This window comes from Tyto alba, unplaced genomic scaffold, assembly GCF_018691265.1.
Source record: "Tyto alba isolate M040663 unplaced genomic scaffold, T.alba_DEE_v4.0 Super-Scaffold_41, whole genome shotgun sequence".
NCBI classification, from domain to species: Eukaryota; Metazoa; Chordata; class Aves; order Strigiformes; family Tytonidae; genus Tyto; species Tyto alba.
Window position 1 is genome coordinate 6,752,864 of NW_024881317.1, and position 27,882 is coordinate 6,780,745.

The window sequence follows — 27,882 nt, forward strand, 5'->3', positions numbered from 1 at the left end:
TTCCCCGGGACCTACATTTTGAGATACAACCCAGAAACTCCGGGAAGATTCTTCCAGAATGTTTCTGCAAAAATTCTTTAACTGATTAATCAATCATCTCTGGCCATAATCCTGCCATTTCTGTTCAGCATTTATGCACATATAGAAGAGCTACACACAGGAGAAATTTTAATTTCACATTTTGGACACTGGGACAAAAATTCCCAGGAGGATTATCACAAGATTTTCACACCACCAGCTTTACTCTCAGTATTTATAACAGCAGAAAAACTGGACAGAGGGTCGGGAATAGGAGATGAATCCTCTGTGGCCTTGTCCTGTGCTTACACTTCCAAATATAGCCACATTCTGTGCCTCAAAGCAATTAGAAAGATAAGCCTTAGCATGAGCAGAAGATTCTTCTATGCTTTTGTCTTGATTTGACTCAGTTATCATTTCTGGGGTCTAAAAAATCATTCCTCAATTGAAGCTCTTCTAGTACATAGGGAATACTTGACATTTCTTCATGAGTGTTCAGGTGCAAGCTCATACAGCAGCTACTATTTAATGGGAGCACTAAGCTTCTTGGGGACCTAACTTAACAGAAATATTAAAAATTCCCTGAAAAATTACACCAGAAACCCCCTAGCCATATCACTGAGCTCACCTTTCATTCTAGAGGTAGTGCTCTCTAACAATTCCAGCTCCCTGAGAATGACTTGGCTTCTGGGTTAAGATTGTTTGACCCTGTCTGACCAAAATACTTAACTACCTTTTTGCTTAGCCTATTTTGGTGATATTGCTCATTAAGGAATTTATTTAAAGAGACAGGAAAGAATCTCCCTTTCCTTTTGTTTTTAAATGGATCAAATGCAACATAACCTCAAGTTCTTTCTGTGGCTAAAACCAGTAAGTACAGGTAGCCAAGATGTGCTGGCAGGCAGCAGATCACCGCTCAGTAAACACACATTACTCACCTCACAACAACCAAGGAACCCAGTTAATTTCAACTTTCAAACGGTAATTAATGACAACAGCATGAAAAATGTAATCTAATGATCCTTCTATAAGTCATCATGTGTTTACAGATGGGAAAAAGGAAAGTTCTAACAGAGCTGGGCAAATGCAGCCCCCACTCCACACCCAAATTTCTGCTCTGCCTCCCAAAAGTCTGCTTTTCATTCATTTTTACCATCACCATGTGTTCACACCAGAAATGCCTAGGTAAGAAACAAAGGTCAAAGACAGTAATGTATTTTAGCAATAGAAATGAGCATGAAACTACCAGAGCTGAATCAATCTCCAGTTTCTAGCCAGCCATTGATAGTGTACTATGATCTATTCTGTATTCAAGATCCAGAATTGCACCCAGTCACTGCAGGATTTGTAAAACCTATATACCTGGGCCTGACAAGATTTCCCACAAGTTTGCCAATATCAGAAATTAATCAAAGCATGTATCCAATTCATCAGATAATTATTTTTCCTATCCCTATGTTCAGACTCTGGTTCCACATAGCATCAGTTCTGTCACAGTTCCTAACAAATTCAGATAAAAATACTCTCTAGCCACCTTCCTTTTTCATAGCAAATGCTCATATGTGACGAAGTCAAGAGTAGAAGAGGAAGCCAAAAATCTCAGAACTGAGAACTATAGTCTTTGGATTCAGGACATGAAAAACAACAACTTCAGAAAATCCCTCCTCTTTATTATTTTTAATATTACTGCTGGCACACATTAGTAGATACTTGCCTTGAATTTTGGCATGGATGCTAAAGGATGCTCTCAGTCCATACATCAGATGAAGCAGTAGTAGCTGGAAGGGAGCTTCTTGTGACCAGCTAAAAACAGCTCTTCCAGCAAGGTTCATTAATAAACACGGGCCAGTGTTACCAGCAAATGACAACTGTTAGGCTCAGGACTTCAGAGCCAGGCCACGAACCAAAAAATATTCCGATGAAAGCAAGAAAATCCAGACTAAGGATCTCCTCCTTTAGATGATCCAGTTTAGTGCCTTTATTTCTCCTCCCTACACAGCCTGAAGGGGGAAAGTCATTGCAAATTCAAGAAAGAAGGAAAAAGCCATTCTGCCTTTGCCGTTCCCACAAACAGCTCTGCCAATGCACCGGCGCCTGCTCCAGTTCTCACCAGACTGGAGTTTGCAGCAGACAAATCTCCTCCACACTGGCACTTCGTTGGCAGCCTCACCAGGACTCGCAGCCCAAAGGCTGTAACTAGCCGTCCTGACTACACTGCTGCCACCCCTAGAAAGCTTCCTTTTTTTGAAGGAAGAAAATGGGCTCCAGTTCCACTGACAGGAAAGCTGGCATCCTTGCCATGAATAAGCAGCCGGCATTCTTCTCCACAGGTGCCAGCTTTGCCCCCACATACACAAAATTCAGCTTTTTGTTTCCTCTTGTTCTGTCATCACAAGTCACTGCCAGTACCGCTTTGTTTCATCCCATTTTATGGCTAACACGTACAACATTGCCTTGTTCAAATTATGAAAGCAAACACCGCCTGCCACTGGTCTGTGGGCTCTTAATCTGCCTTTTCTATGTGTTCAGGTAATCCATGCTGCCATTTTCTAGGCCCGTGATTTCTGGTTGTTTTAACCAAAACTCCATGTCCTGACTCTTGTGGTTATGAGAACCCTAGGTTTGATTTAAAAGAAGAGTAGAATCACCAAGTTACAAAAATTACTTGTAGTAACATGAGTGACCCTGTGCTAAAACCAAAAATAATTGAAGAGAAAGCAAGAGACAAAAGGAAAAGACAGGGAGAACAGAAGGCATCACCAGAAGGATATACACTGCAGTCCAGACTACAAAGGAAAAAACAAAGAGCCCAGATACAAGGTACTTCAACATCAGCTTCATTCCCAGGGAGGTTTTCAAACAAAGGAGAGGGTACATTTGCCCCTTACAAGTACACTTCTATCAGCACAACTCCTCTCAAGGATGGAATATTATCACAACACTAAAGGCCACAGGATCAGGCCCTATAGGAGACATGAATAGCATTTAGCTGTTCACAATGCCTCTTTCTCCTCTGCCTGGATTTCCTATGACATTTATCTGGAATTAGTGCAATATGTCCCAATTTCCAGAAAGGTGCATTGGACACCTAATAAGTGTATATTCTGCAAGGATGTGTTAATAGTGGCAGTCTTGCCAGAAGCACACTCAACTAGCAAATTTTGGGCCCAAATATTTTCCTTCAGAAATGTCCCCTATCCATGCTTCCTATCCTACCCCCTGTGTGCACTTCATTATAAAGAAGTATGCCTGCAGTGTTTTCAGATAACTTTTACAGGAACCGATCCTGCAGCTGAACATGCTTCCAAAAAGGAACAAAGACACATTTACCCAAGCAAAAGAAATATTTGAAAATTCAGATGATTAAATGCAGCTTGCTGCTCATTTTACCTCTGTGGTCTCCAGCAAGTGCCATAAATCCTAGTTTCACTTCAAGACAAATTGTCACATTATAGCCCTTCTATACAGGCATACACACATTCCTTGCTATAAAGAGAAGGAGAGAAATCCATGCCAGATTAGGACATATGGAATCTCTGTTTATGGATAAATCATTTTTAAAACCTCCCTCTCTCTCCATGAGTCATATGTGAATTACTGAAAGTGTCCTGTCAACAATAGTTTATTTACATACAGAACTAATTAGCATTATTATGGCAGACTGGAGAAGCAGGATTATAGCTAGGAGACATCATAAAATGAGCGATGCCATTTTAGGAAGGTTGGGGAACAGAGGTTTGCAGATCTCTAGCCCAGAAGTATATGAATTGGCCACCTTCCAAGGATGTCAAGATGAAACTCATTTTTAACATATCTTCCATTACCAATAATATTACTTCAAAATTAAAAGCCTAAGTCCTGATTTGTATTAGCTTGATGTTTGTTTGCAATATGCATTTCAGAGTAGAGCCTGGTCAGTATCTTTTGCTTACAGTCCACTTAGTTTCACATGTTAACACCACAATGTTTAATGTTTAAGTTTAGATTTACAGTACTACATTTATAATTTTGAAAAGTTTTAAATGCCCCAAAACATTTATATTCCATATTGAAGATTATTTAAAGTCAGCAACTAAATTTTAAACTAAATTAAATTTATTCAGCCTCTTTAAACTACTGAGCATAGTACATACAGCTACTCGGGGACTTGCATAGACCTTTCAACATTAATAAGTGGAACAAGATAATTACATGCTCCAGTAGCTCATAGGGGTCTAGAAGTTATCACCACATAACCTGCTTTATAATGGAAGAAGAAATCGTCTCTGCTAGAGCTGGGAGTATAATTCAAAGACATTTCCATAAATATATAAACACTGTGAAATGAATTCATGTGATGTCTAAGCATTTCATTTTCAGAGCTGCTAATGTGCTCATTAATTTGTCAGGAATATTCACTTTGATTTGCTCCATTTACCTTAGGAGGGTGTTCAACAGAAAACCAGCCAAAACTGCAAAATCAAACAGTGCAAAATAAGGGCATCTTCGATAAGCATTGCTCACATAGCTCTAAAAGGTCCTTGCACAGATGTCTTCCCACCTAAAATAGCTAACAGCGGAAAGACCAAGGACCAGGAGCTGCTTTGAACACTGGAAAGGATCTCCTACCCCATGCACACTTGACTCCTGGAGTTGCCTCCTCATTTACTGCACAGAGAGAAGATCCCCTCTTACAGAAGGCTCTGGAGAAGCTCTCAAATTCTTTGCAGTTTTAGTTCATAAACGTTGTCAGGCAGGTTCCAGATTTCCCTGTGATGATTTCCAGCTATTTCAGACTGTAACAGGCAAGTTTTCCTCGCAGAGCTTCCCAGCGGAGTGCCTCCTTTAGAGGGCACTGCCTCCCCACGCAGGATGGGGCCTTTGCTGGGAGATGGAAAGGCACCTTGTGCTCACTGCTCCCCGAAGCAGCCCCTCGAGGGATGAAACACTGATGCTCGAGCCTTCCTCACCCTACGGGATGGACAAAGCCAACTACAAGGCACACCAGCTCTTCCGCCCCTGCAGATGCGACAGTCGCGGCACAACGTGCTCGCTTTGCTTCCCATCACCCTTTAATCACCCGTGGCTTTCGTACACCCACTGGCACATCTGGCTGCACGGGTTTGCAGGTGGGCCTGCCCCGTTCCCACACGCCCAGCCTGCGCGGGCAGGTCAGCACCGCTGACTCGGGAGGGTGCATCGAACCCTGGCACAGGAGCAAGGGCTGGCAAGCAGAAAGTACGGCCAAGCTCATGATCGAGCAAGTGAAAACTTGCACAGCCTTGGGTCTCTGGAAATGGTCTGAAGAGGTATTAGATAAGAACAGAGTATTTTTGCCATCTGAACAACTTTTCTGCTTGTTTGGTGCAGCTGAATACAGTTTGGGGTGTATTGTTTGGTGGTTTGGATTTTTTTATAAGCATGTTCCTAATATTTCTTGACTAGAGTTTTCCAGTTTCTGACTGGTTTTAATGGTCAACAACAGCTGAGCAATACAAAGATTTGGACCTGGAGAAGTTACATTGCTCAGAAGCCAAGGAATTAAGTTTTACCCTTGTGAAGTACTGAATTTGACAAAAGAAAGGGGCAGAGCCTGCTCCAGCACCATGAGCCTTTCTGTGGGCATTACGGGACTTTCACTGAGGTAAAACCAGTGTAGAGAACCAACAGGCAAGCCGTGGGCTGGAGGCAAGAGCACTGGCAGACCTTGCTCACCAGCTTTGAGATCTAGAGAGTGATCCTGACATTGGGGATGGGAATGGGTGGGAGGAGAAGGGAAACAAATACTGGGAACCTCAAGAAAGTGTTTATATTTCCTAAGTGAGGCTTGGCAAAGCCTGCCAGGTGAGATAAGCATTTCCATACAAGCTAACAGAAACAGATGATCTTAAGATACTTCCTTCCCTGCTCCACCCCACAGATCCACTTGGGATGGCAACTCCCCCAGACTCCTCCTCCCAAGAGGAGATGTGGGCACCCCCCAGCTCTGCAGCACTGCCCTGGATCCAGATCTGTCCTGCAGGTATACAGCACACGTGCTGGGCTGTGCTTCCAGCAAGCACCACTGCTGTTTGCCTTGCATACTGTCCAAAGCAATATTTGAAACTCCAGCTTCCACTTATTCACATCTTTAAAGATATATTTTTGTTCTTTTCCTCTTGGCATTTTGATCTTTAAGCTCTTGAATAAATAGCGTTTTGACTGTATTACAATGGGGGCAGAAGGGATATTCTTCTGTCACTACAGCACATGATCTTAATACACAAGAGGCTCTCAGTGAGTCAGGTTTCACTCCTGACATTGGTTTTTCTGTGTGAACCATTTATTTTGCTGAGTTGGCATTTATATACCCTCCCCTTCTCACCATTTGAAATCTGAGGCAAATATAAGCCTGAAGTCATAACTTTTTTTTTTTTTTTTTTTTTTTGCCCAGAAAGCTAAGCTCACTGGTGTTTACATGTGGCCACCCAAATTCCAGACCAAGCTGCTGAAACCTTGCTTCACTGTTCACAAGGCACGTAAGGCCTGGCTGGTGCTGGTTCCCACATTTGTGATCCGAGCAAGCCAAATTAAAGCTCCTCACTCAGTCTGCACCTCTCCTCCATGCATCTAAACTTACAGGGATGAATCTACACAAAGGAAAGCCTGAACAAGTGCAAACTAATTTTTCCACAAATTTAAGTGCAACATAGCCTCCCCTTCCTGCCTTCTCTCACCATCATCCAGCTGTGCCCATAAACCAGAGTCTGACGAACCAATGCAGGAGTTGAAGGGAGCTATTAAATCCGCTCCCTGGAGCTTTAACACTTGCAGCAATTTGTAGTAGAATTATTCTCCCAGCTCAATTTGCAGCCTACCTCCATGCAGGGTTCAGTGTTGGGGTCGAGCAACCTGCTATCTGCAAATCCTTCCACTCCAATTAAGGTCAGATATTGGGGGCCATGCATGGCTCGGATGGGCACACGTCCCTGTGCTGGCATTCCAGCTGAGGAGTGAAGGCCAAGTTCAGCCTCTTCTCCTTCTTGAAATGTATTATTGTTAGTGTTAGCTAATCTGAGAGATATGCCAACTGTCTGGCAAGCAATTCCAGGCAGTATTGTTTGTTTAGGATAGAATTGGGCTCTGTGAATCCAAGTTAGATGGGTTTTTTTATATATCTACCTCAGCCAGGAATGTTTGAAGGTGTGTTGGCCTTTAGAAGGCAGGGAAACAGCAAAACAGGGCACAAGCCTGGAGTTCTATAGTTATTTCCTTGCCTTCTCTTTAGATTTTTTTGGGAAGCCAGAAACCAAAGTGTGTTTGTATACTAAATTCTCCTTATCACCATAAAACAGATGCGCTGATTTGTTTTTCAGCAATAGACTACAGAAACCAGGTCTGGGGTTTGTTTTTTTCTTTTTTTTTTTTTTTTTTTTCCCCCTCCTTTCAAGAGGCCCTTAAACACTTTACTGGTGAGCACTGGAAAAGTGAAAAAAGGACTTCTATAAATACTCCAGCCCTCCTTCATTGCCATTACTGCTCCAGAGGAAAAGCAGACCCTCAAGTCTCAGCAACGATTAGAGGATGAACTGACTGGTTCCTCAGCAGAGCATCAAACTGTTCTAGATCCCTGGACTCGCTCCCCACCCCACAACACTGCTTCCACAGCTTTCAGATATTCACATTCAGATACGTACACTAAGCATCCCAACAGCTTGACCTCAGCTCTTAGGAACACACAAAAAGCCCAGGCAGCTGAAGAGTTATTGTTATTTCTCTCTTGTTCCAATACCGCCAAGGAAGAGGACTAAGTTGGGACCAGATGGAGCGCTTGTGCTCCCCCCACCATGCAAAGTAGACAAGCTAGAAAATCTCAAACTGACAAATCAACACAGACCAGTCCTCAACTCAAGAAGTAGAAGGCAACTCAATCGTAACTATAGAAGATGAATATTATATTTAAGCTTTATACTTACTCACTCTTAAAAGAATAACCATTCTCAACTTCTTTCCAAGAGCAGCTGCCCTGGGGCTGGAGCAGGACCACTGATAGTCCCAGCCCTGGAGTCCTCCAAGGAGCACAGCCTGCAGACCCCACACCCTCCAGGCAAACTGAAGCTACTTCTTGCCACAGCCCTTATGGCCTAATTAATCTGGCTAATTATGCCTCTCAGATGCTTGATTGCAGATTAATTGGTGCTCCTTAACCCTTTCCTGTCTGGCAACATGGGGGTCATCATCGCATCTTTCCTGCCTGCAAGTGTGCAGGTCCAATCATTCTCAGTCAGGATCACATGTCCCTCCCTCCATATCATCAAAATACTTTAATAAATTTTTGGATATAATATTCATCTTGGCTAATTGAACTTCTGCCGGTTTGCATAAACAACATTTCCAGACATGTACCCAGGCAGTAGAAACACATCTCCACAGGCTTTCTTCAGAGTCCACAAGAATCACTGTAGGTCTTTCTTAAAGTTAACTTAAAGAATTCTTTTTACAAGAAACCTGCATGGAATTGTTACAAAGGGCTTTGTTCACCAAAAGTAGTAGCAGTAAGTACAAAGCACCAGCTGGTCTCTGAATAGCCCAATGTTGTATCTTGAAGAGGTGAAACAGAAGCCCACATAAACTTGCAGTGAACACTCACTGGGGAAAACCACCCTGAAATTACCCTTCAGGATCTGCCTGTTGAGACAGAATGAAGGTTCTATGCATAATAAACTTGCGTTTATTTGGAAATAAATGGCAAATAGCTCAATTTGTCTTTTATTCTCCTGTTAACGCTTGAACCTGGAGATTATTATCCCTGCAGTGCCTAAGGCTTGCAGATGAAGTGACCTCTTCATCTGGACAGTATTTCCTTCATTTGGGGAATACCTTTCGTCAGCCCATTCAGCCTTTTTACCTATACCTTTGTCTGCATACTTAGTTTTCAAGCAACTGTTTGAAGAGTCTGCCATTTTAGCTCCATAACTGTGATTTTGCCTGAAAGTATTGTTACACGGCTCTGGGGTGGTGAGGACTCCTGTGAACACTTATTAACAAACAATATCCACAATATAATAATTAACTCTGTAAGCATGAGCTGTAGCACAGGCAAAGCATAAAGGAAAGAGGCAGACTGAGCTATCATTATTTTTGTATTAGGCACTTCTACACACTGCTAGCCATTTATCTGGTGTCTCTGTTTACCCTCCCTCAGAGTACCTCAAAGAGGAAATGATTGGCAGGATGAACGCAACCTCATAAGGGCATGAACACAAGATTTTATTATTTTGTACATTATCAGTGATATTTGCTACAGATTTGGAGTTTTCATTCCATTTTTATAAAAATTAGATATTTTAGATCTCATCTTACACACCTGGGGGAAAGGCAGGGAATGAAGATTCTCTGGGATGTAAATTATGTGACATACTGGGGATTTCAATTAAAAACTGATACTTTTGGAGAGAAAAATGATGGTGAATAAAAATTCCAGATTCCTGTCAACAAGAACATTTTCAAAGAACCCAAGTTCATACTTTTCTCCTTGTTACCTCTACAGCAAATGTAGTTATGTATATTTTGCCATTTCATTTCCTTCCACTTTTCTCTTTTTGCTACCTACTCCAGCTGTTCCTTTTATCTCTCCTCTCTTGCCTTCCGTTTGTGCTTATAATTAATTACTTCTGTAGTAGATTGCGAGTAAAAAAAATTGAGACTGCTTTTAAACATTTGACCCTCAATAACAAGTATCACATATCAGTGGAATAATTAATATGCTTAATCCTAAAAATTCTGTTTTCATGTTTAAATCAAAAGATTAAGACATTGATTGGTCCTTGGTCCCACTTTTAGTAATGCATTCACAGCTTTATTTTCCAGTGAGGAGCAATAGATTTCTATACCTAGGCTGGGGAATGAAGAAAAGCTGCTCTTTGGAAGGGGTTCTTGTTTGTGATTATATTTGTTTCCCTTCTTTTCATTGACCTGGCCATTAACGCCGAAGTCCAGTAAAGTCACCTCAAAAGCTGCTGTGTTTCTTATGGATTTTTCAGCACGTGCTATTTATTCCCAGCCTGTAGTCTCTGTAGTGATCCAGAGACGTGTAACACCCAGTAAGTGATGTGTCTCTGCTCAACCCAGTTTCACACCAGTGTTTCTCCAGTACTGGACCTCCAGTGCACCTACACCTGATTTATCCTACAGTCAGCAAGAGTTAAAACAGGCCTACAGCTTCAGGTACAGCAGAGAAAGAAAGATGCACAAATAAGCTCAGCTCCTTGAGTTCATTTTCACAGAAACACCCCTTGTAATGAAAAAAAAAAAAAAAAAAAAAAAAAGCCAGGAAACATGCTGAATCTCCAAAATGTTGCAGATAATGATCCAGACCTTGCTGAAATGAGATATTCATTTCTCTGTGTCATTTTCATTCTTTCCTACAGATTGCCTTGACCTTGGACACAGATGGAAGAATTTCTTTCCTTTACTCTAGTTTCTCTTCTGTCAGAGAAGGCGGCACAAACCAGTGAATGTTCTCTGTTAGAGAAATCAGAATAGATGGACAAGACATTTACAGTAGTTCTGCTTTAATATATGTGGCTCCCTACTAAGACGGTTTGCTTTACCCAGAAAATACCCTCTCATCCTGGCAGTTTGATGTTTTCTTTTCTTGTCCCAAAGAAAGGGCTAAGATGTTGGATTACATGCCTTCCAACACAACTCCAGGAAAGACATACCTTTCCAGAGTAACACTTGTCAAAAAGGGTCTGATATTGCAATAAATAAAAATATCAATGTTTTGTTTTGGGAAAGAGATTGTGGGGTTTTTTGACCCAGTGAAAATAACTATAAGCATCAGGATCTTGGTTTTTTCATACATTTTCAGTCCTCAGTTTTTGTTTTCCCTTTTCTTTCTGTTGAAAAAGCAAAGAGTGCACATATATGAACCCTGGACAAAAAATAAAAAAAAAAATTTGAAAATAGGGATTGAGGAAACTTTTAAAATTACACCTGAGATGAGTAATTTTTCTGAAGTTCTATTTTGATTTTCATGGGGATTTTTCACTGAAATATCAAAATATATGGGGAAAGAAAGTTAATAATATTTGGACTATAATAGAATATTGACGTATTTTACCTCTGAAAGAGAGGAGGAATAAACGTAGGAATAAATCTATCTCACAGTACATCCTGTTTCAGTCAGCTCTTTTCCTGCACCAAATAGGTGGGAAGCAGTGGCCATCATTATTATTATCATCATCATCCTTATTATTATAATACTTAGAAATGTTGATATATTATAATGAATGCCAGAAAAAGCTGTGAATTGCATTTTATTTCTTGCAAAATATCCTAGCAGTGCAAAGTAGACAAAAACATGATTAAGTCTCTTTTATCTGTGTATTTCCATGATGACTGTAGACATTTTTGAATTTAAGTGTTAGAGAAAAATCATCGGTGATAGCAAGACATGTTTGTGAAATAAAAATGTTATTTTAAATGATGTAGCTTCCAGGAATGTCTTTCCTGCTTGATCTAAAGGATGTTCTAGGTGCTCCAGAAGGACTCTGGACCAGAGGTGTGCTGTGCAAGGCTTTGTGCTGAGAGATACAAACATTTAACCAAGATAAACTGATTCTTAAATGAGCAAATATGTCTGTTAAATGTTTTCTGTGATATAAGGGTAATGCATGTATTAGCAAACTCCAGATTCAATAAAGGAAAAGAGATAAGCTCCTCTTGTTGATAATAGTCTAATTCACTCACACAGAGGATACACAGGAACAACATATGAATTAAACACCAGGTACTAGAGACCATTTAGGGAAAAATGAGACTGAGGGGAAAAAGTAAAATACTAGGAGTAAAAATGGAAACAGACTGAGGGTAGAGAGTCATGTCAATTCATTGCTTGTAAAGACCTGGTATCAGAAATTATCTTCCTTAACTACCGTACTAAATTAATAGCTCGTTCATTGCATGTGTTCATCTGTGCCAGAAATGGGTCCCTTACCCTACCAGGCAGTCATTGACATACATCCAGAAAGGCAAGACTGTGGCAAAGAGAAGGAGAAATCAAGTTCCCTTGACAGAAGCCTTGAGACCACACTGCCAGTGGGGCCAGAAGATCTAGGGAGGAAAGACAGGAATAGCTCTAGGGATGTCCCAGTCTGGACAGTCTTGCTTTGCCTTGCTCATTTTCAGGCAGGTATGTGGTTGGTCAGTTGGTTGGTTATGATATGTAGAACACCTATACAAGATCCATCACCACTGGTGAGTGGCTAGTGCATGAGTCATCTTGTGCTTCTCATCTACTGCAAACACAAAGATTGAAGAGGCTTTCTCAAAACACCAGGGATCATGGGCAGCAGGGGATGAGGGAAGACTTTAAAAGATGAGGAGATGTTGTTACATCTTTCCATAGTCATATATACATGTAACATATCACTGATATACAAATGTTTTACATCACTGCAATGATGAAGGGTTTTCTTGGGAAAATGGGTAGAGAGGAGACTGCTACTGAAATTAGTCTGGAAACAAAGATGCTTCCATGACCTTGTAGTATACCGAGAGAAGAAGAACCAAATATCCAGGATTTTGTCATGAACAGGGCAGAATTGCTCAAAGTGCTGCCTAAAAAGAGGTGCTCTATTGAGCTGTGGTTAAGATGTGTGAGTGTCCAAGTTCTCCCTTCATTTGACTCTCTAGAACCAACAGTAACGTCTTGTAACATGAAAAGACATGAAGACCTTAATATATGGTCCATAGGATACAGTCAGCACATCTGTTGCAGCAAATACCTCAGCTGCTTTGCCATTCTGTACTGAGAAAATAATATTTTCTTCCTCCCCCACCCCCTCTCTGAACCTGTTTCCTGGATTTACTTGGCATTCTTTTCCTTTGCTGAAACTTGAATTCAAAACTGGGGAAGTTCATACCACATCTTGTATTGAACTTTTAATCCAGTACCATCACATTCTGCGTTGTCTTGTACAGTGGGATGTTTGTGATAATTAAATGAAGTTAATCTCAGTCACTTTTGATTTCATGTCACCAAAAAGACTCAGCAGATCTTCATGAATCAGGCTTCCTTCTGCTTCTTCTCCTCCACTTTTTTCAATGTCCCTCCTGACAAAACCAAGGACCCTTTTGTAATATTTCCTATTTCACTGTCTGTAGCTAATGTGAACAGATGCACTGAGGATGACAAAAGTTAAAGAGCCTGAAAAATAGGTTTCTAGCCCCTGAAACAAAATTTTAAACTACTTTTTTTTTTTTTACTTTTTTTTCCTTCTCTCAAAACAGCCCAAGAAACCCCTTCTGCTGAGCTAATGGTTAATTTAGAAATTGCTGCATTCCCTTGTTTTATTCTTTAACCAGGTTTAAAGTGAAGGCGTTTTGTTTCAGATACAACAAAACAACTACAAGAAGAAGTAATTGTACATCACTGTTGGGTATTACCAGTCAAAGAAGATTAAACCATTTCTAAAATGCTTCTATTTTCCAGGGCTGATGTACCTTGTAAGCCATCTTATTCCTTTGTTACTGCTCTCCTTAAAGCTCACTCATGAAGTTCAAGCAATTCACAGGCAATGAGAACTGTGAAACTTTGACCCCGTTGCCTGCTTGAAGATCTCATGGTACTTTCTGAAGAGTTTCCTCCCAAGTCAAATTCTTCCTCTGCATCTAATTCTTCTTTCCTCATTTTGCTTCTTTGTCTATGGCACAGATCTGATTTGCTTCTGCGCTGGAGTTAACCAGTTCTTCACTCCAGGAACAGTCACATTACAGCAAGAGGCTACTTTGTTCCTATGAAAATCACCAGAACAAGAAATGAGAAAACGTAAAATATCTTTGAACACACATTACACTGTTAAAAGTGAACTAAAATTTCATCATAATCTGGAAAAAAAATTATGAGGGATTAAAAGCACCCTTTCTTTTTTACTGAAACAACACTGTCTCATACTGTCCACATGCAACAATTTAGGCAAGTGCCTACGTGATCACCTAAGAATCTCTGATTTTTCACCCCCTCTTTTATAGTTTTTTCAGCTATCCAAGTATAAGCATATACAGCACGACATGATTTACAAGACCTCCTGAATGTCACACAAATACCACTAACAGCCCTGACTACAGCTAAAAACTACTTTACTACAAAGTGTGTTGAGACATATTTATACAAAATATATATCAAAAACTCAAAGAATATAAATATGTACAAAAAATAAAGCCTGTTCACAGGATCCTGAAAAAAGTTAGACAAGTCTAAAATCATCAAATGTTAGCAATGACTAATTTACCCAGTTCTACTCCTAACTACCAACAAGTGGGTAGCGAGACTCCATCAACCACTTTGTTGTCTTTTGGTTGTTTTGTTTGTTTTTTATTCTAATTAAAGGCATCCATAAATGTATGGAAGTTTGTTGGTCTTTAGAATATAATTAGAGATCAGATTTAATAGTGTTACTCATTTGCAGAGATAAAGGGATAGTGCTATTAAAAAGCCACAACTATCCAGGAACTACACTAATGAATGAACACTTACGTTATATATGAGTTGTATCCACACACACGTCCATAAGTGTGTATATGTATAAGAACATTTGAATATTGAAGATTAAAATGAGTACAGTAGCTATCTCACATTTCTGCTGATGCCAAGGCTATGGCTTCTCCCCATGCCCACTACGAGCAGTCCCTGGAGATGCTGGGTGTGATATGCTCCTGATTGCAGTCCCTATCTCTCAATGATCAGTCAATAAAGACCAAAGACCACAACGCACGGCATAGATCAGGTGTCAGTTACTGCCAAGGTACCTTGGTAACACCACTGCAATTATTTCTTTGCAGCCACTCAGAGCTCACATGTCTTATTTAAAGCCTTCGGAGTTTAAAAGCAACTGGACACAACCAGCTATTCTCAAAGGCAGACCTTCCCCCAGGGACACTGGAGTCCCACTTCTGTCATCACCAGTGAAGATGATGATGAGCAGCTTGGTTTGGCTCCTGCTCTGAACCAGCCTTTGAAGCCCAGCTCCTCTTCACTGATGATATTCATTGTCAATCTCTCTCCAGTTGTAGGTCCCTTGGGCCCCTGTAATGGCCTGATGGAGGAGGCATAGCAATGTAAATCTATCAATAATAGACTTAGTTTTCTTAGTTACCTTCCATATGCCTTGTCTGGGTAGCTCCTGGATTCCCAGCACCAGCAATGTGAAAATCACTGCTGTGAAGGCTCAGACCCACCTTTGCAAATCCTCCTCTGGGGAGCAGGCACTGTGTTTCAGTGCTGAATCAGCATCTGTCAACTCAACAGGTTTGATTAGGCCTGACAGGAGATCCTGTATTATTCATATCAGTAAATGCTACAGATGGGCCCATACAGCCTTCACACAATTTTCTCCATTTGTTATTTTCTTCATCCCTTACCTTGTTCTGTTCTCACTTCATTCATAGCTGTAGATGTACCCCTCTTTCACTCTAAGTGAAGGAAGCACATGTTCAGTAGAAAAAAGACCCGTTCTGCTAGTTAGATACTATCTACTAGAGGATAGTTTTGTTCCTTCCTCATACCTGAGCTAATGCTTCTATAGCTAAATATCTGACAACAACATCACAGGAGAAACGCTGAGGCCACCAAGCTTCAAGTGACTCCTGCTGCTTCAGCAAGAACCTGTGACCAAGCCAGATGGCTGGAGCTGGTAGAATGAAATCTGGGGCCTCAGAACAGATCCTGAAGCATTATCTCATCCGAACACAACACGCCTGGTAGTCCTGATGACTGGGTAAATGCCTTTCAAGACAAAGCAGTGCAGCAAATTTGAACACTTCACCTCTCTGCTAGGAAATCAATGTCTACCTTTAGTATTCAGCTTCCAGACTAGATTTTCCGTTTTTATCTATGCCAAGTCTCTGTCCTTCAGGTGGTTACCTTCTGCTTTCCCAGAAGAGTTCAAGAAAGCCCTGGAGTGGAGGAAAACGATCATCAACATTTATGTCACAATAAGCAGATGCAGGTTAATGATAGATTGGTGACAGCCCTCACATGGCAGGTTCCTCCCTGCACGGTCAACCTGTAGCATATGAAGGAGGTGCTGTTTATGGCACTCACTGATCAGCTTTGCAATTTAAAACACTTTGCGATACTGTTTTCAAAGTCTTCATGCTTAGTGTCAAGTGAAAAGAAAGAAGGGAATCAAATATTAAATGTTTGCAAAGCTCATGACATCAATGTCTGCGCCAAAGAAATCTGACGTGTCTGAACTCCTCAGCCTGAGAAGCTTTTTTTTTCCTTTTCTCCCCCACTCTCTATCTTTCTTCTCGTCTTTCCACCACATCCTGAGGTTTGAGTCACTGTGGGTTGTATTTTTATCAACAATGAAACACAGAGACACCTTTCACATCTGCTGAGCTTTCTTGCTTGGAATTTGGCTTTATAAAGGCTAGTTGTTTGCTTTTGGAGAATTCATGCACATGTGTACACAGCCTCAGACTTGCACACAAAGAATTCTCCATTTGCTTATGCCGTAGAAAAACAGCACAGCCATACACTGTTGAATCCATCATCAGAGGCGATTGCTGCTGTCCTGTCACCCTGAAGCAACGAGGTGATGCCAGATAGGCTAGCAAGCAACTCAGTGTTTAATTAGAGCCCTGAAAAATAAAAAATTAATAGTAATAAAAAAACAATGGATGATGAACCTTTTCAGGATGCCAGATATATTGTGAAGTGACAACAGCATCAAAATTAATGTTACTGATTTGGAATCTTTACATAGAAAACTCTTTTTAGAGCTGCAAAGTCTTTTTAGAGATGCATTTGCAGTTTCTCATTTCAACAAAGTTTCTCACCCTGCTGCATTCCCCAATCACAGGGAAATGTTGTTACCTGGGCTAGACCAATGAGTGGGGCAAGTTATTCTTCCAGAAACACATTCTGCTACTGCCTGACACAGCAGCCTGTTCCCACGTGTTGATACCTCTCAAAACTAGCCTATTTCTGTTGCATTAGAAAACCTGGTTAACTTTCCTGCTTGATATCCCTTCTCCCCTCCCCACCCCAACCCCAGCATGCTGTTTTTCATTTTCGCACTGCCTCTGTACTTCCTGATTCCTTCTTGTACCGAAAATGATGAACTCCAGCAAGAAAAGCTCTTCTGATGCTATTTCCTGCCTGTCAAACAACAGGAAGCATCAGAAACCTTGCGAGAAAATGATTTTTTATGACACCACTAGGTTACTAAGCTGGGCCCAGATGGTTTATATAGGTTTGGACACCACTCACATTAGTATCTAAACATTAGGATGTTTATCTGAACTTCTGATCCTGTTGAGGTTTGGTTATCTCTTTCAGGTTCCATGTAAACTTTGACATTGTCTACTGTGCTTTCTCTGGCCAAATGTGTTTCACGAGGAGGGTTATTTATACTTCTTGACCAGCTCAGGGTGTACATGGTGCTTTGAGCTGCTCTAGTTGCATAAAGATACTCTCTCATGGCATCGCTTCTTGTAGTTTGCTCTGACTTGTGTGGTTTTAGCTTACACATATCCTGACAAGTGGGGATCTGTGCAAGTATGTCGATAAATCCCTTCACTAATCCCTTTGACATGAACAACCATTTATTCAAAACTCTTCCAAGTAAACAAAATGAAAATTTTCTCCTTCAGTGTGTTTCAGTCATCTAAAACTGGGAAAAGGAATTACATTGTGTGGTTTAATTCACCCATCACGTAAATTGAATAGGAAACAGTTGAATGAAAGAGTGTACGTCGTCCAAACTTGTTAATGAATATTAGAAGAAAAGTCTTGAAAGGGTCTAGGTTCACTTCCCAAATAACTCGTTAATCAGAAAAGGAGCTATGGTCCTAATTGGAAAAGCAGTGGGTTCCTGCTGAATTTATCATCTACCCTTACCAATAAACACATGCTTAAATCCACGTAAGATGAGTGAGACTAAGGAGTACTGAGCTGGGACACTATCATGGAACATTTTCATCTGTTTCCAACCCTGGAATTTTTTCCCCACATCCTGCAGAAACTTCTGTAAATCCCCAAGGCAGATGAGGGCATTTGGGTATTCAATTCTGCGTGTCAAAATTTCCCCGTAGGCTTTGCAAAACTTGAATCAGCTCTGCTCTGTATTTGTCTGAATGACAATGTTAGCTACTGATTTCTCTTGGAAATGATATAGTTCCAATAATCAAAGGTTCAATTTTTCTGTAATGGTAAATGGATATAAAAGACAGGCAAACTACCAATTTCCTGCCTGAAATTAAAGTTGCTACTGAGATGCAATAGAAAAAGTCAAAGATTCAAACTGTTATTCAGCAGAGTTTCTCAGGACATACCTGAAAGTGTCTCTTCACTTTATTTTTCCCATCTATTCCCAGGTAGAACAGACTTTCTTTACTGTGATGTGCTGGCAGCAAATAACATTTCAGGAGACAGATACAGCCTGCAATGTCCTGTCTGCCATTCTTTTTAACAATTTTTCCCCCTCACCTGTGTCTGCTTCATCAGAAATAAACAGTCTACATGTCAGATGTTCATTATATTGATGATGTCCCAATGACAACCAATTTATTTTCCTGCCTGCACCTCTAAGAATTGTGTTAGTAACGATGTCTACCTGCTCTAGAGATGCTTTGTAAAAACTGATGGACTGCCATGATGTGCTGGGTTTCTGTGACACGGTTTTTGGTAGCAGGGGAGAGGGGAACAGCAGTGGCCCCTGTCAGAAGCTTCTCAAAAGCTCCCCCAGCTCCAAGTCAGACCCGCCTCTGTCCAGGGCTGAGCCAATCAGCAACGGTGGCTCTGCAATAAGATATTTAAGGGGACTTGTGAGGAGGAGTTGGGAAAAGGACAAACCCCAGATCATCAGTGGGAGGAAGGAGGAGGTAGTGGGGAAGGTGTGCTGGAGCAGAAACCCCTGTATCCCATGGTGAGATGGCAGGGCCACCCACCCTGTCACCCATGGAGGTCTGCTGGAGCAGAGGCCGGCCTGAAGCCTGTGGAGAAGTCCACACCAGAGCAGGCATCTGAGCTTAAAGGAGGCTGGGACTCTGAGGGTAGAAGCAGACCTCACTGTTGTAGTTCGGTGCTGGGAGTACTGCAACACACCTGGGTGACCCACGCTGGAGCAGCTGTGGCCCGTGGGGAGGACTCGTGTCAGAGAAGGTTTGTGGAGGACTGTCTTCAGTGAGAGGGGAGCCACATGGAGCAGGGGACAAATGTGCAGCACTCACCCCACCTCCCGCAAAGGAAGAAGCGGCGAGCTGAGTGTAACCCCCAACCCCTGCCCTCTGCACTGCTGAGGGAGGAGGTAGACAGATGAGGAGCAGAGCTGAGCCCTGGGAAGAAGAGAGGGGTGGTGGTGGGGGGTGTTTTTGCATGTGATGTAGCTTCTCACTGCCTCACCTTGTCTGTTAAGTGTTGGTTTTGTTAGCATTTGAATTAAAGTGACGTTTTATTTTCTTCCCCTAACAAGTCTGTCTTTTGCCCATGACCTTAACGGGTAAGCACCTCTGAGCCATTGTGCTTCATTTTCTCCTTCCCATTCCTGATAGGGGGAGGGGGTAAGTGAAAGGCTGCATGGTGCTCAGTTGCCCTCTGGGCTCAAACCAGGACACATGAGGATACTTAATTACATCTTTTCAAAGGAACACAATTAAGTTTGCAGGTAAAAAATTGCTCTGGGGTTAAAAATGTATTTTCAAAATAGTTTTCCTAGTGGGTAGGATGTTTAATTTTCATTTCAGTAGCCAAACTGAAGAAATGATCTGAGAGATCTGGTAAGATAAATACTCTCAAAAGCAAGAGATGACACCCACCAGAGCTGTCTGTCAACCTTTAGCCAGTGTGATATTTGGTGGTAAAGCCAGGAAAACAGGATACACATATGACAGTGCATCTGTTGGAAAATGGATGAAGGAAAAAAAATGTTTAGGGTACCATAAGTACTTAAGCAATCAGTTGAAAATCTGCAACATGCTGTCCGTTGCACAGAGGTCCTTGAGCTAGGCAAGTGTGATAACCACCTCCTGGGAAGTGCGTGAATTGAAAGGCTCCATGTGTAAATTGGAGAACTCCTAATCAGAAGCTCCTGTCCTTGAAGATTAAGGCCCTCTGAAAAATAATAAACTAGCTGAAGCTTAGGCAGGAGATAAGAAAGTGCAGACATAAACCAAAGAAAGGCCAATTCAAAAGTGTAGACAAAGTTCAAGAAAGGCATCTCTCCAAAGACCACCAGAGACCACCAATGACCCCCATGGAAGCCCCCAAGAGATCTAAACCTCATGCGTAATGATTATGTAAATATGATGATGAGTTCTAGGAATTTTGATGAATATGTATGTAACAGTGTGATATAAACTTTGGCTATTGTAACACAGTGGACATGTTAGATGGAATGATTCCCTCACGTCCCCGGCCAAATAAAGTAATGCCTGCTCATTAATGCTAAACCCGGTGTTAAGGAGTTTTCATTCCTGATTTCAGTGACACGTCTAGTCATGAGGGACCCCATGCAGTATAGATACTGCATGCAGATAGGGACAGGGCAAGCATCCCCAAGACTATCAGCCAGTTATACAGGGCACTGCTGAAACTGCAACTCTTGATTTGCATTTCTATCGAGGCTTCCTAGGATGAAAATAAGGAAACTTCAGTCCCTACAGAGATCCCCAGTACTACTAAACCCTGTAGAGGAGGTCACACAAAATGCTTATCCTGGACATGGGTGTGTGTTTGCCACTGAAACTATAAGTACGTGGCATTTCCAGCTTGCACAGTCCTCCGTGGGGCACTTGGCCACCTCATAATGGTGTACAGGGCTTGGGGCACCACCACCATCTGGATCCTTTGCCTGAAAAGGGGCAATGTGAGGACATGTTGTCCAGGCAGTGACTGACTCATTCACTCAAGCCAGCAGAAAGTCTATTGGTTCTCCTGAAATCTCCCTTGGGAAGCAGGGGTCTTCCATCTGTGATTTCCAAACTGTCTTGACTCTGGTAAAAGTTGGACTTTCTGCAACAGCTTTGTTTGACTCCTCCTTGGGATCATTTATCATTTTAGCTCAGTCTGCTCTGATGTTTTCCACATCATCTCTGACATATTTAGTTTCCACGTTAGCTATACATATTTATTATTTTTAGCTGAGCAATTCCTTTCTGAAAGCAAATCACTTTTTCACGTAATTTTGGAAACTAACCCCAAAATATGCCTGAACAGAATGTCATGAAAATACATGTAGCAATACTTCCCTGCAATATAAAACATAACTCATTTAACATGCAGATCTCTTCAAATGCTGGAAACAACCTGCTTCCCAAAGCACATAGTTCCAGAGTTCAAACCAGAAAATAAATAAATAAAAGTAGCTACATGCATACATACACACACATAAATCCTTATCCAAGTCTATTTTAGCACGTCAGAGACCAGAAACTGTTGATATAAAAAAGGACATAAAGAAGAAACTCCTTTGTGTACTACTAATTTAAAAATAGTCTATCATAGTTATTTCCAGAATATGTCAGCATATAATTTAAGACAAATGTTTTGGATGAAAACAGAGCTTTTCAAATTACTTGTGGCAAATAATATTTATAATATTGATTTTGTTTGTGGTCTTTTCTCTCCTGTTTTGTGCTGAGCCACTCATTACTGGAAGATATTTACCATACAGTTTGGACAAACAATTGCCAATCTGTTATCTTTTTGCAAATTGTGCAGCAACATACTTTGTTAGTTGACTTTAATAATAATGATTATACTGATTAGCTCAATTTCATGCTAATATTTCTTGACTGGAGAGACAGAAGAGCTTAAAACTTAAAAAACAAGTAGTAAATGATAATAAATGCACTTCCAGGTGCAAACATATTAAACTCATTATTTTCAACTATGAGTTGCAACTTATTAAAACAATATACTGCAGAAATCGGGCAAGTATTAATCACAATGTGACCAAAATCTTCATGCTGACTAAACTTTCCAGTCTATTCAAGAGACAATTTGTGAATCACGTGTTAAGTATTATACCGGTTCTGGCTGACTGAAGAAAAAAAAAAAAAAACAAACCCAAAAAAACCCTGTTCTGGAAAAAGGCTAGATGAGGCGTTTGAGCAGGGCCGTGTTTGGGAACACTGGGAATACTGCCTTCCTGGTTCCCATGGCTGGAGACTCCTCTCCATTGCAGATGTGATGATGCTGTTTATGCCACTCTCTTCCCAGGTTAAAAGTCTCCTCCATCAAGCTGGTCATTCCCAGAGCACCAGAGCCGATAGATCCGATCCACTGAGAAAAAGCCATTCACCAGTGCCATGGATTATCCATGCACGTACAAGAGATTAAATCAAACATTCAGATACAAAAAAAAACCCCTCCTGTTCTTTAACAAAGTTTGGACTGGTGTTTAGATCCAAACTCCATGGCTTGGGATCTTTGCCAATTCTGTCGTGTCTTTCCATTCCTCTTTCTGGACACGATCGATAGCGGCCGTGCCAGTAGAAATGAGTGTTAGAAGATGTTTTTAGAACTCTGCTAATTTGTGTGAAAGCAAAAAGGAGCAAGAATACTCGAACTGAAGCTTCACTTCATGAAGTTTCCATCTCCATTCTGCAGACTTGGGGTTTGGACAAGGTTCAGCTTTAAGGTGCTTAGCACACAACTCAGCACCTAACAACTACCATGCCAGCCAAGACCTGGTTCTGCTCCATTTCAGTACAGTTTAAACTCATCACTGAAATCAATGGATGAACTTGGGATTTTACCATGGTAACATGCAAGAAAATTTTAAGGGCCCTGAGAATTTCCTCCTTTTTGCTGCATTTTGAACGCTTTAGTCTAATTCTTTACTACATTGTACTGACCTCTTGGCAACCTCTTGAAATCAATGGATGTTCTGGCTTTGATGAGCTCTGCATTCAGCCTATTCTGAGAACAGCATCAATCCTTCATACTAGAAGAGGAATGAAAGTGTGTGGGTAGGTATGCTTGTGAGAAAAATGTTTAAAATTATTCTTGTTCTCTTACTCTTTTCAAACATTAACTGCAGAATTCATGTGCTCTTTCTAAGCAAATTATCTTTGAGACTTTCTTATGCATGAGCCATAAATATTGCATTCAATCAGGTTCCTGCCACATTATTAATAGGTATTCTACACCCACCAGATTTGATAGAAAACATTGCCTGCTCTGTTAGGAATACACAAGAACTAGTTGGCACCCATGAAACAAAAGCTCCTTGATCTAAATTGCTTCAAAGCTAGACCTACAAATTGTTTATTCAAGGCCTTGTAACAATCTGTTTGGATACACCACAGCTAGGGAACACGTCACCTACAATGCTGCTGAGCAGAGGTTCCAGTTAAATCATTTTAATGGTAATATAAGCCGTGCTGCAAAGAACCCCTTGCAGAGACTGCAAGCTATGCCATATTTAAGACGAGTTGATTTGTTATTTCTTTTTCTTTAAGGTGAACTGATAAATGGAGGCATTTGGTGGACACCCTCAACAGAACCACGTGGGGACGATTGGTGACAGTGTGTCCCCTGGAGTGAAAAGTTGGGTGCAAATGGCTGGAGACACCCCCTAACCACCTGCCCACTGTAGTGCCTCTACCTCCATTCAACACTTTACCAGTTTGTCTACAAATCAATTTTGAAGGTCTTTTGAGATTAAAAGAAAAACAAAAGAAAAAAAAAGAAAATAAAGAAACCCAAAATCATAATATGATACTAAATTATCTGTTTATCTTGGGGTTTGCAAATCACAAACTTTTGTGAGGGACCAGAACTGAAAAGTCACCTTCCTATATACAAGCTGCTAACAGGCTTTGCTATCTGAGCATCATACAAGGAATATCACATCTGAATGACAATCTACAGGTAGGCTTTCTATTCTCCAGTAGCAGCAACAGCTAGGGCATCTAGGTCATATATTTGTTTGCTCAGAGTCAGTCTCACAAGGATCTAACCAAATATCCCATTAGAAAGTCTGTACACAGTGAAGAGATCCTGACTTAAGGCACTTGCAGCCAGGTGCTGCCCAGGAGACAACCAGGTGACACAAAGCCGTGGTGACAGGAACCCAGTGTCCCCGCAAGACTGTGGTGAGTGGTGTAATTGGTGTGTACTGGTGTCGTGGCACACCGGTTGCCAGTCACAGCTAGAGCGAGCTGTTGGTGAGGTGCAAAGGGAAAAAGCACTAATCTGGAACGAGCCCTGACTACACCATGGGAGAGATCATAGGTTTTTTATTTTGTTTCCAAGCTTGACTCAGCACAGAGTAGGTGCAGAGCTGACAGCCAGGAACAGCAAGGCCTCAAATATGTTGAGCTAAGCAAGGAGAAAATGATGGTGACCCACTATGTAATTGCTCTGTGGATAATCTTTCCTCCCCAAAGACCCTACGGTGCTGTCTGCAGGTGAGCTCCCTCTTCAGTCACTCGCAAACTGAGTTTGAAGGATTGGAGAGGTTCATGGAAATCAGTGCAGTCTCCAAGTTTTAGATAACAGTATTATATATGATGGACCTACCCCATTCTGTGCATGTATCAGAAATATGGTTACTACAGGGTTAGAACCACATCTATCTCCTCCCCTGCTTTTGTTCTGATCCCCTGATTTTTCTATTCCCCATTGCCTTTAACTCATTGTTTCCTGTTAAACTGATAGACAGGCTTGGCAGCCGTGCCCTCTTAAAAAAAGAGAATTAAAAAAACAAAGTCTTGCCAGGCAGATTTCAGAGATGATTCTCCATGCATCTTCAACGTAGCAAACCATGAAATGCCTGTGTCCCCTTGAAGCTCCACTTTAACCAGCCTGAGGTTGCATAAAGACAGTGCTGTAAAGGACCAACCAAACTGGCCTGTAGGTAATGTACCGATGTTGAAGGAAGAACATTTTTAAAAGGCTAGATCACTCTGCTCCATAAGCTCCCTTGTATTCTCCCTGTAAATCTGGCCACACTCACCATGACTGATCTAAAATATTCCATTTTTAATTAGTTCCAGGCTTGCAAATGTGATTGCTACATCTGCACAACACAGCAGTGCCAAATCAAAGTCTGAGGCTGATGAACGAGTACTGCACAGTTTAAAGACCTGTTGAAGGAGAAAATAGTGCTACTCTACTATTGGAAATGCCTTTTGGAAAGTTTGGAACAGCCAGGTCTCCACCTTGATCTCGCAGACCCATTAAAAATGAGCAACTGGGGAATATTCTTCAGCTTCTCACAGATTGAAAAAACAGCTCTCAGAAATAATCCAAATTCATAAAGGCTGTGCTGTTCCGAAGATGTCTCTCTGCAGAGATACTACTAGTAATTGTTTCTGGAGGCTGGGGAATACTTTGCTTCACTGAAGTCATGTTCTGAAGCTGTCACTGACTGTGTCAAGGTCTGTGTTGCTTTCTCACTGGGGGCCCCTCACAACACAGGGATGGAACAACCATCCCATTTATTCCCAGGTGGCATACCTTTGTTCTCTGACACATCTCTACCTTCAGTGTCCTCTTTTGATAGTATCTATCTTGATGCTGTTTATTTTTCTCTGCCGGAGGCATAAGCTGTTAATAAAGACAACACTTAAATGCTGATAGAAGCCATGTTGTCCTAATACCCAGGTGCAACTTTTTCTCCATAAATACAAGTCCCTTTACCATGGAGCTCTGTTAACCAGCTGCTTGAAATGCAAGGCACTTAAGGGGAAGTTAAGGTATTCCTTGAGAAATTATCTTATAAGGAAGACAATAGCATGAGAAAGAATGTATCATAATAATAAAACATACGAGCACAACTGATAGACGGAGAGACAGATAGACTGGGAGATAGTCATGAGTATTATTCTGTGGAATTTTATGCCAACTGAAACTAACATTTTTGCGGTTCACAGAAATCATTGCTGTCCCTAATTAGATGTCATGACTAAGCCATCGTAAGTCTGTGCATATGCTGTACTTTTTTTTTTTTTGAACTTTTATAAATGTTTTATGTTATTCTTTTACCCTCGAGAGCAAGGCTGAAACTCTCTCACAAGGACTAGGAGGTTAAATGTAAACCATTACAAACTGCGGCTTACATAAATCTAACCATATGCACTTTTGAAATGTCTCTTATATTTTAAACTACAGGTCTGTGTGTAACTGTTCTTGCTTTCAAGTCTCAAATCCAATAAAATACAACTCTGAATGTCTCTCTGCTCTAATAATATCTCTCATGCAAGGTTACTAGAACCTAGCTTCCAACTGCATCAAAACCGATCACAAAATCATTTTGTTTCCAGCAGTTTACAGCTCCTGTAACTGTGGACTGCTGACAAAGATACTGAGTTAGAGTATCAAACTGGAGGTTGAGTTCCTGAGGGTGAATTATCTAGAGGCAAAGTGCCTTTGCTTTCCCATAGACCGAGTCTCTGGCTAGCTGGAATACAAGCCTGCTGCCTGTTTCTGCCTTGCCTTGTCAGGATTAGCAGTACCTACCTGGGATCTGCAGTGTTGACCATGGCTGTCAATTAAAACTAAACACATTTCAGAGTGGCTGCCAGCCAAAAACACAGAACCTGCCAAATAGTAAACAGAGAAGCTCTGCCTAGCTTCAAAACAATTGTGCCACCACTGCAAGAAGAGTGTGCTTATAATTCCACTGTAATCCAAGGGCAGCCTGTGCCAATTCCTAGTTGATAAATGAGGTCTTCAAAATGAGCCATCCAAGAGCTCTGCTTGCCTGCTATCAGATCCTCTTTCTTCAATTTGAGGATCTCCAGAATTCTTTATTTTCTAATAACCATTTCCAAAATGTGCCTGATTCATAAGTCTTTGCTCAGTAAGCAATGAGAACAGTAAAGTGCATCAGACACAAATAAAACCAAAGGGCCTGGTCAAAGACCACGACAAGTGCGTTTCAATTTCTAGAATGGGTATCCATTTTTGACTTTCCATTAAAGAATCAATTAAGCTTGTGTAATTAATTAATAAGGGAAAAAATAATGGAAATAAGTCTCAAAGCTACTTGTGCTTGTGGCAGCAGTGAAGAAATGGGGCTTAAGGAAAAACCTCTCATCCCACCTCCATAGGCCTCCAAAGCAAAACTCGGCTCTAATCCTTTGGAACTTGGATACAAACAGTTTCAATTTCCTGAACTATTTAAGAGTAATAGGAAATACATGAAAAGAGATCACAGGTGTAATGGGGAATGGTGACGTCTATACAAGCAGCCCATAACGAGGGCAGGCTCACACAAACTGTTGGTGAGATGATATTAAGATGAGTGGAGACTTATTTCCTAGAATCGCAAGGGCCAGACCTTGGAGTGCTGTAGAGTTCTTTTTTTGGTTTGTAAATCATCCTTAAAACCTACAACAGAGGAAATATGTCTTTAATTTTATATTTAAAATGGAAGCCAAACAAAGATGCCAGAGCACATTCTACTGTGTTAAACTGAACTTGGTAAAGTCTACGACAGCCATGTTTTCTTTTGCCAGAGATATCCACTTGCCTTTTCAATTAGGCTTAGATTCAGTCCAGAAATATGATGGTGCTGGGCCTAAATAGGGCTCACATGTTCCAACTTTCACCATTACTGCTTCAAATCTTGACTGTGAAGATCTGACAACATAAGCAGACAGGTAGATCAAAGGAAAGAAATATGGAGACACTAATAACTAAATACTCCAATCCCTGCCTTACATTCTGAAAGCCCCTAAAGCACATTACAAATTGGGTTCTTTAGCTCCCCAAACTATTTAATTCACTCATGAAACAAAACCATCTCAGGAGGTAGGATAGTGAGGAGGGGATAGAAAGAGGCAGATGTTTATCATCAGCCCAACAAAATAATTTTAGATCAGAGAAAAAAAAAAAAAAAAAAAAAAAACAAACCCAAAGAATTATTTATGTAAACACCAGAC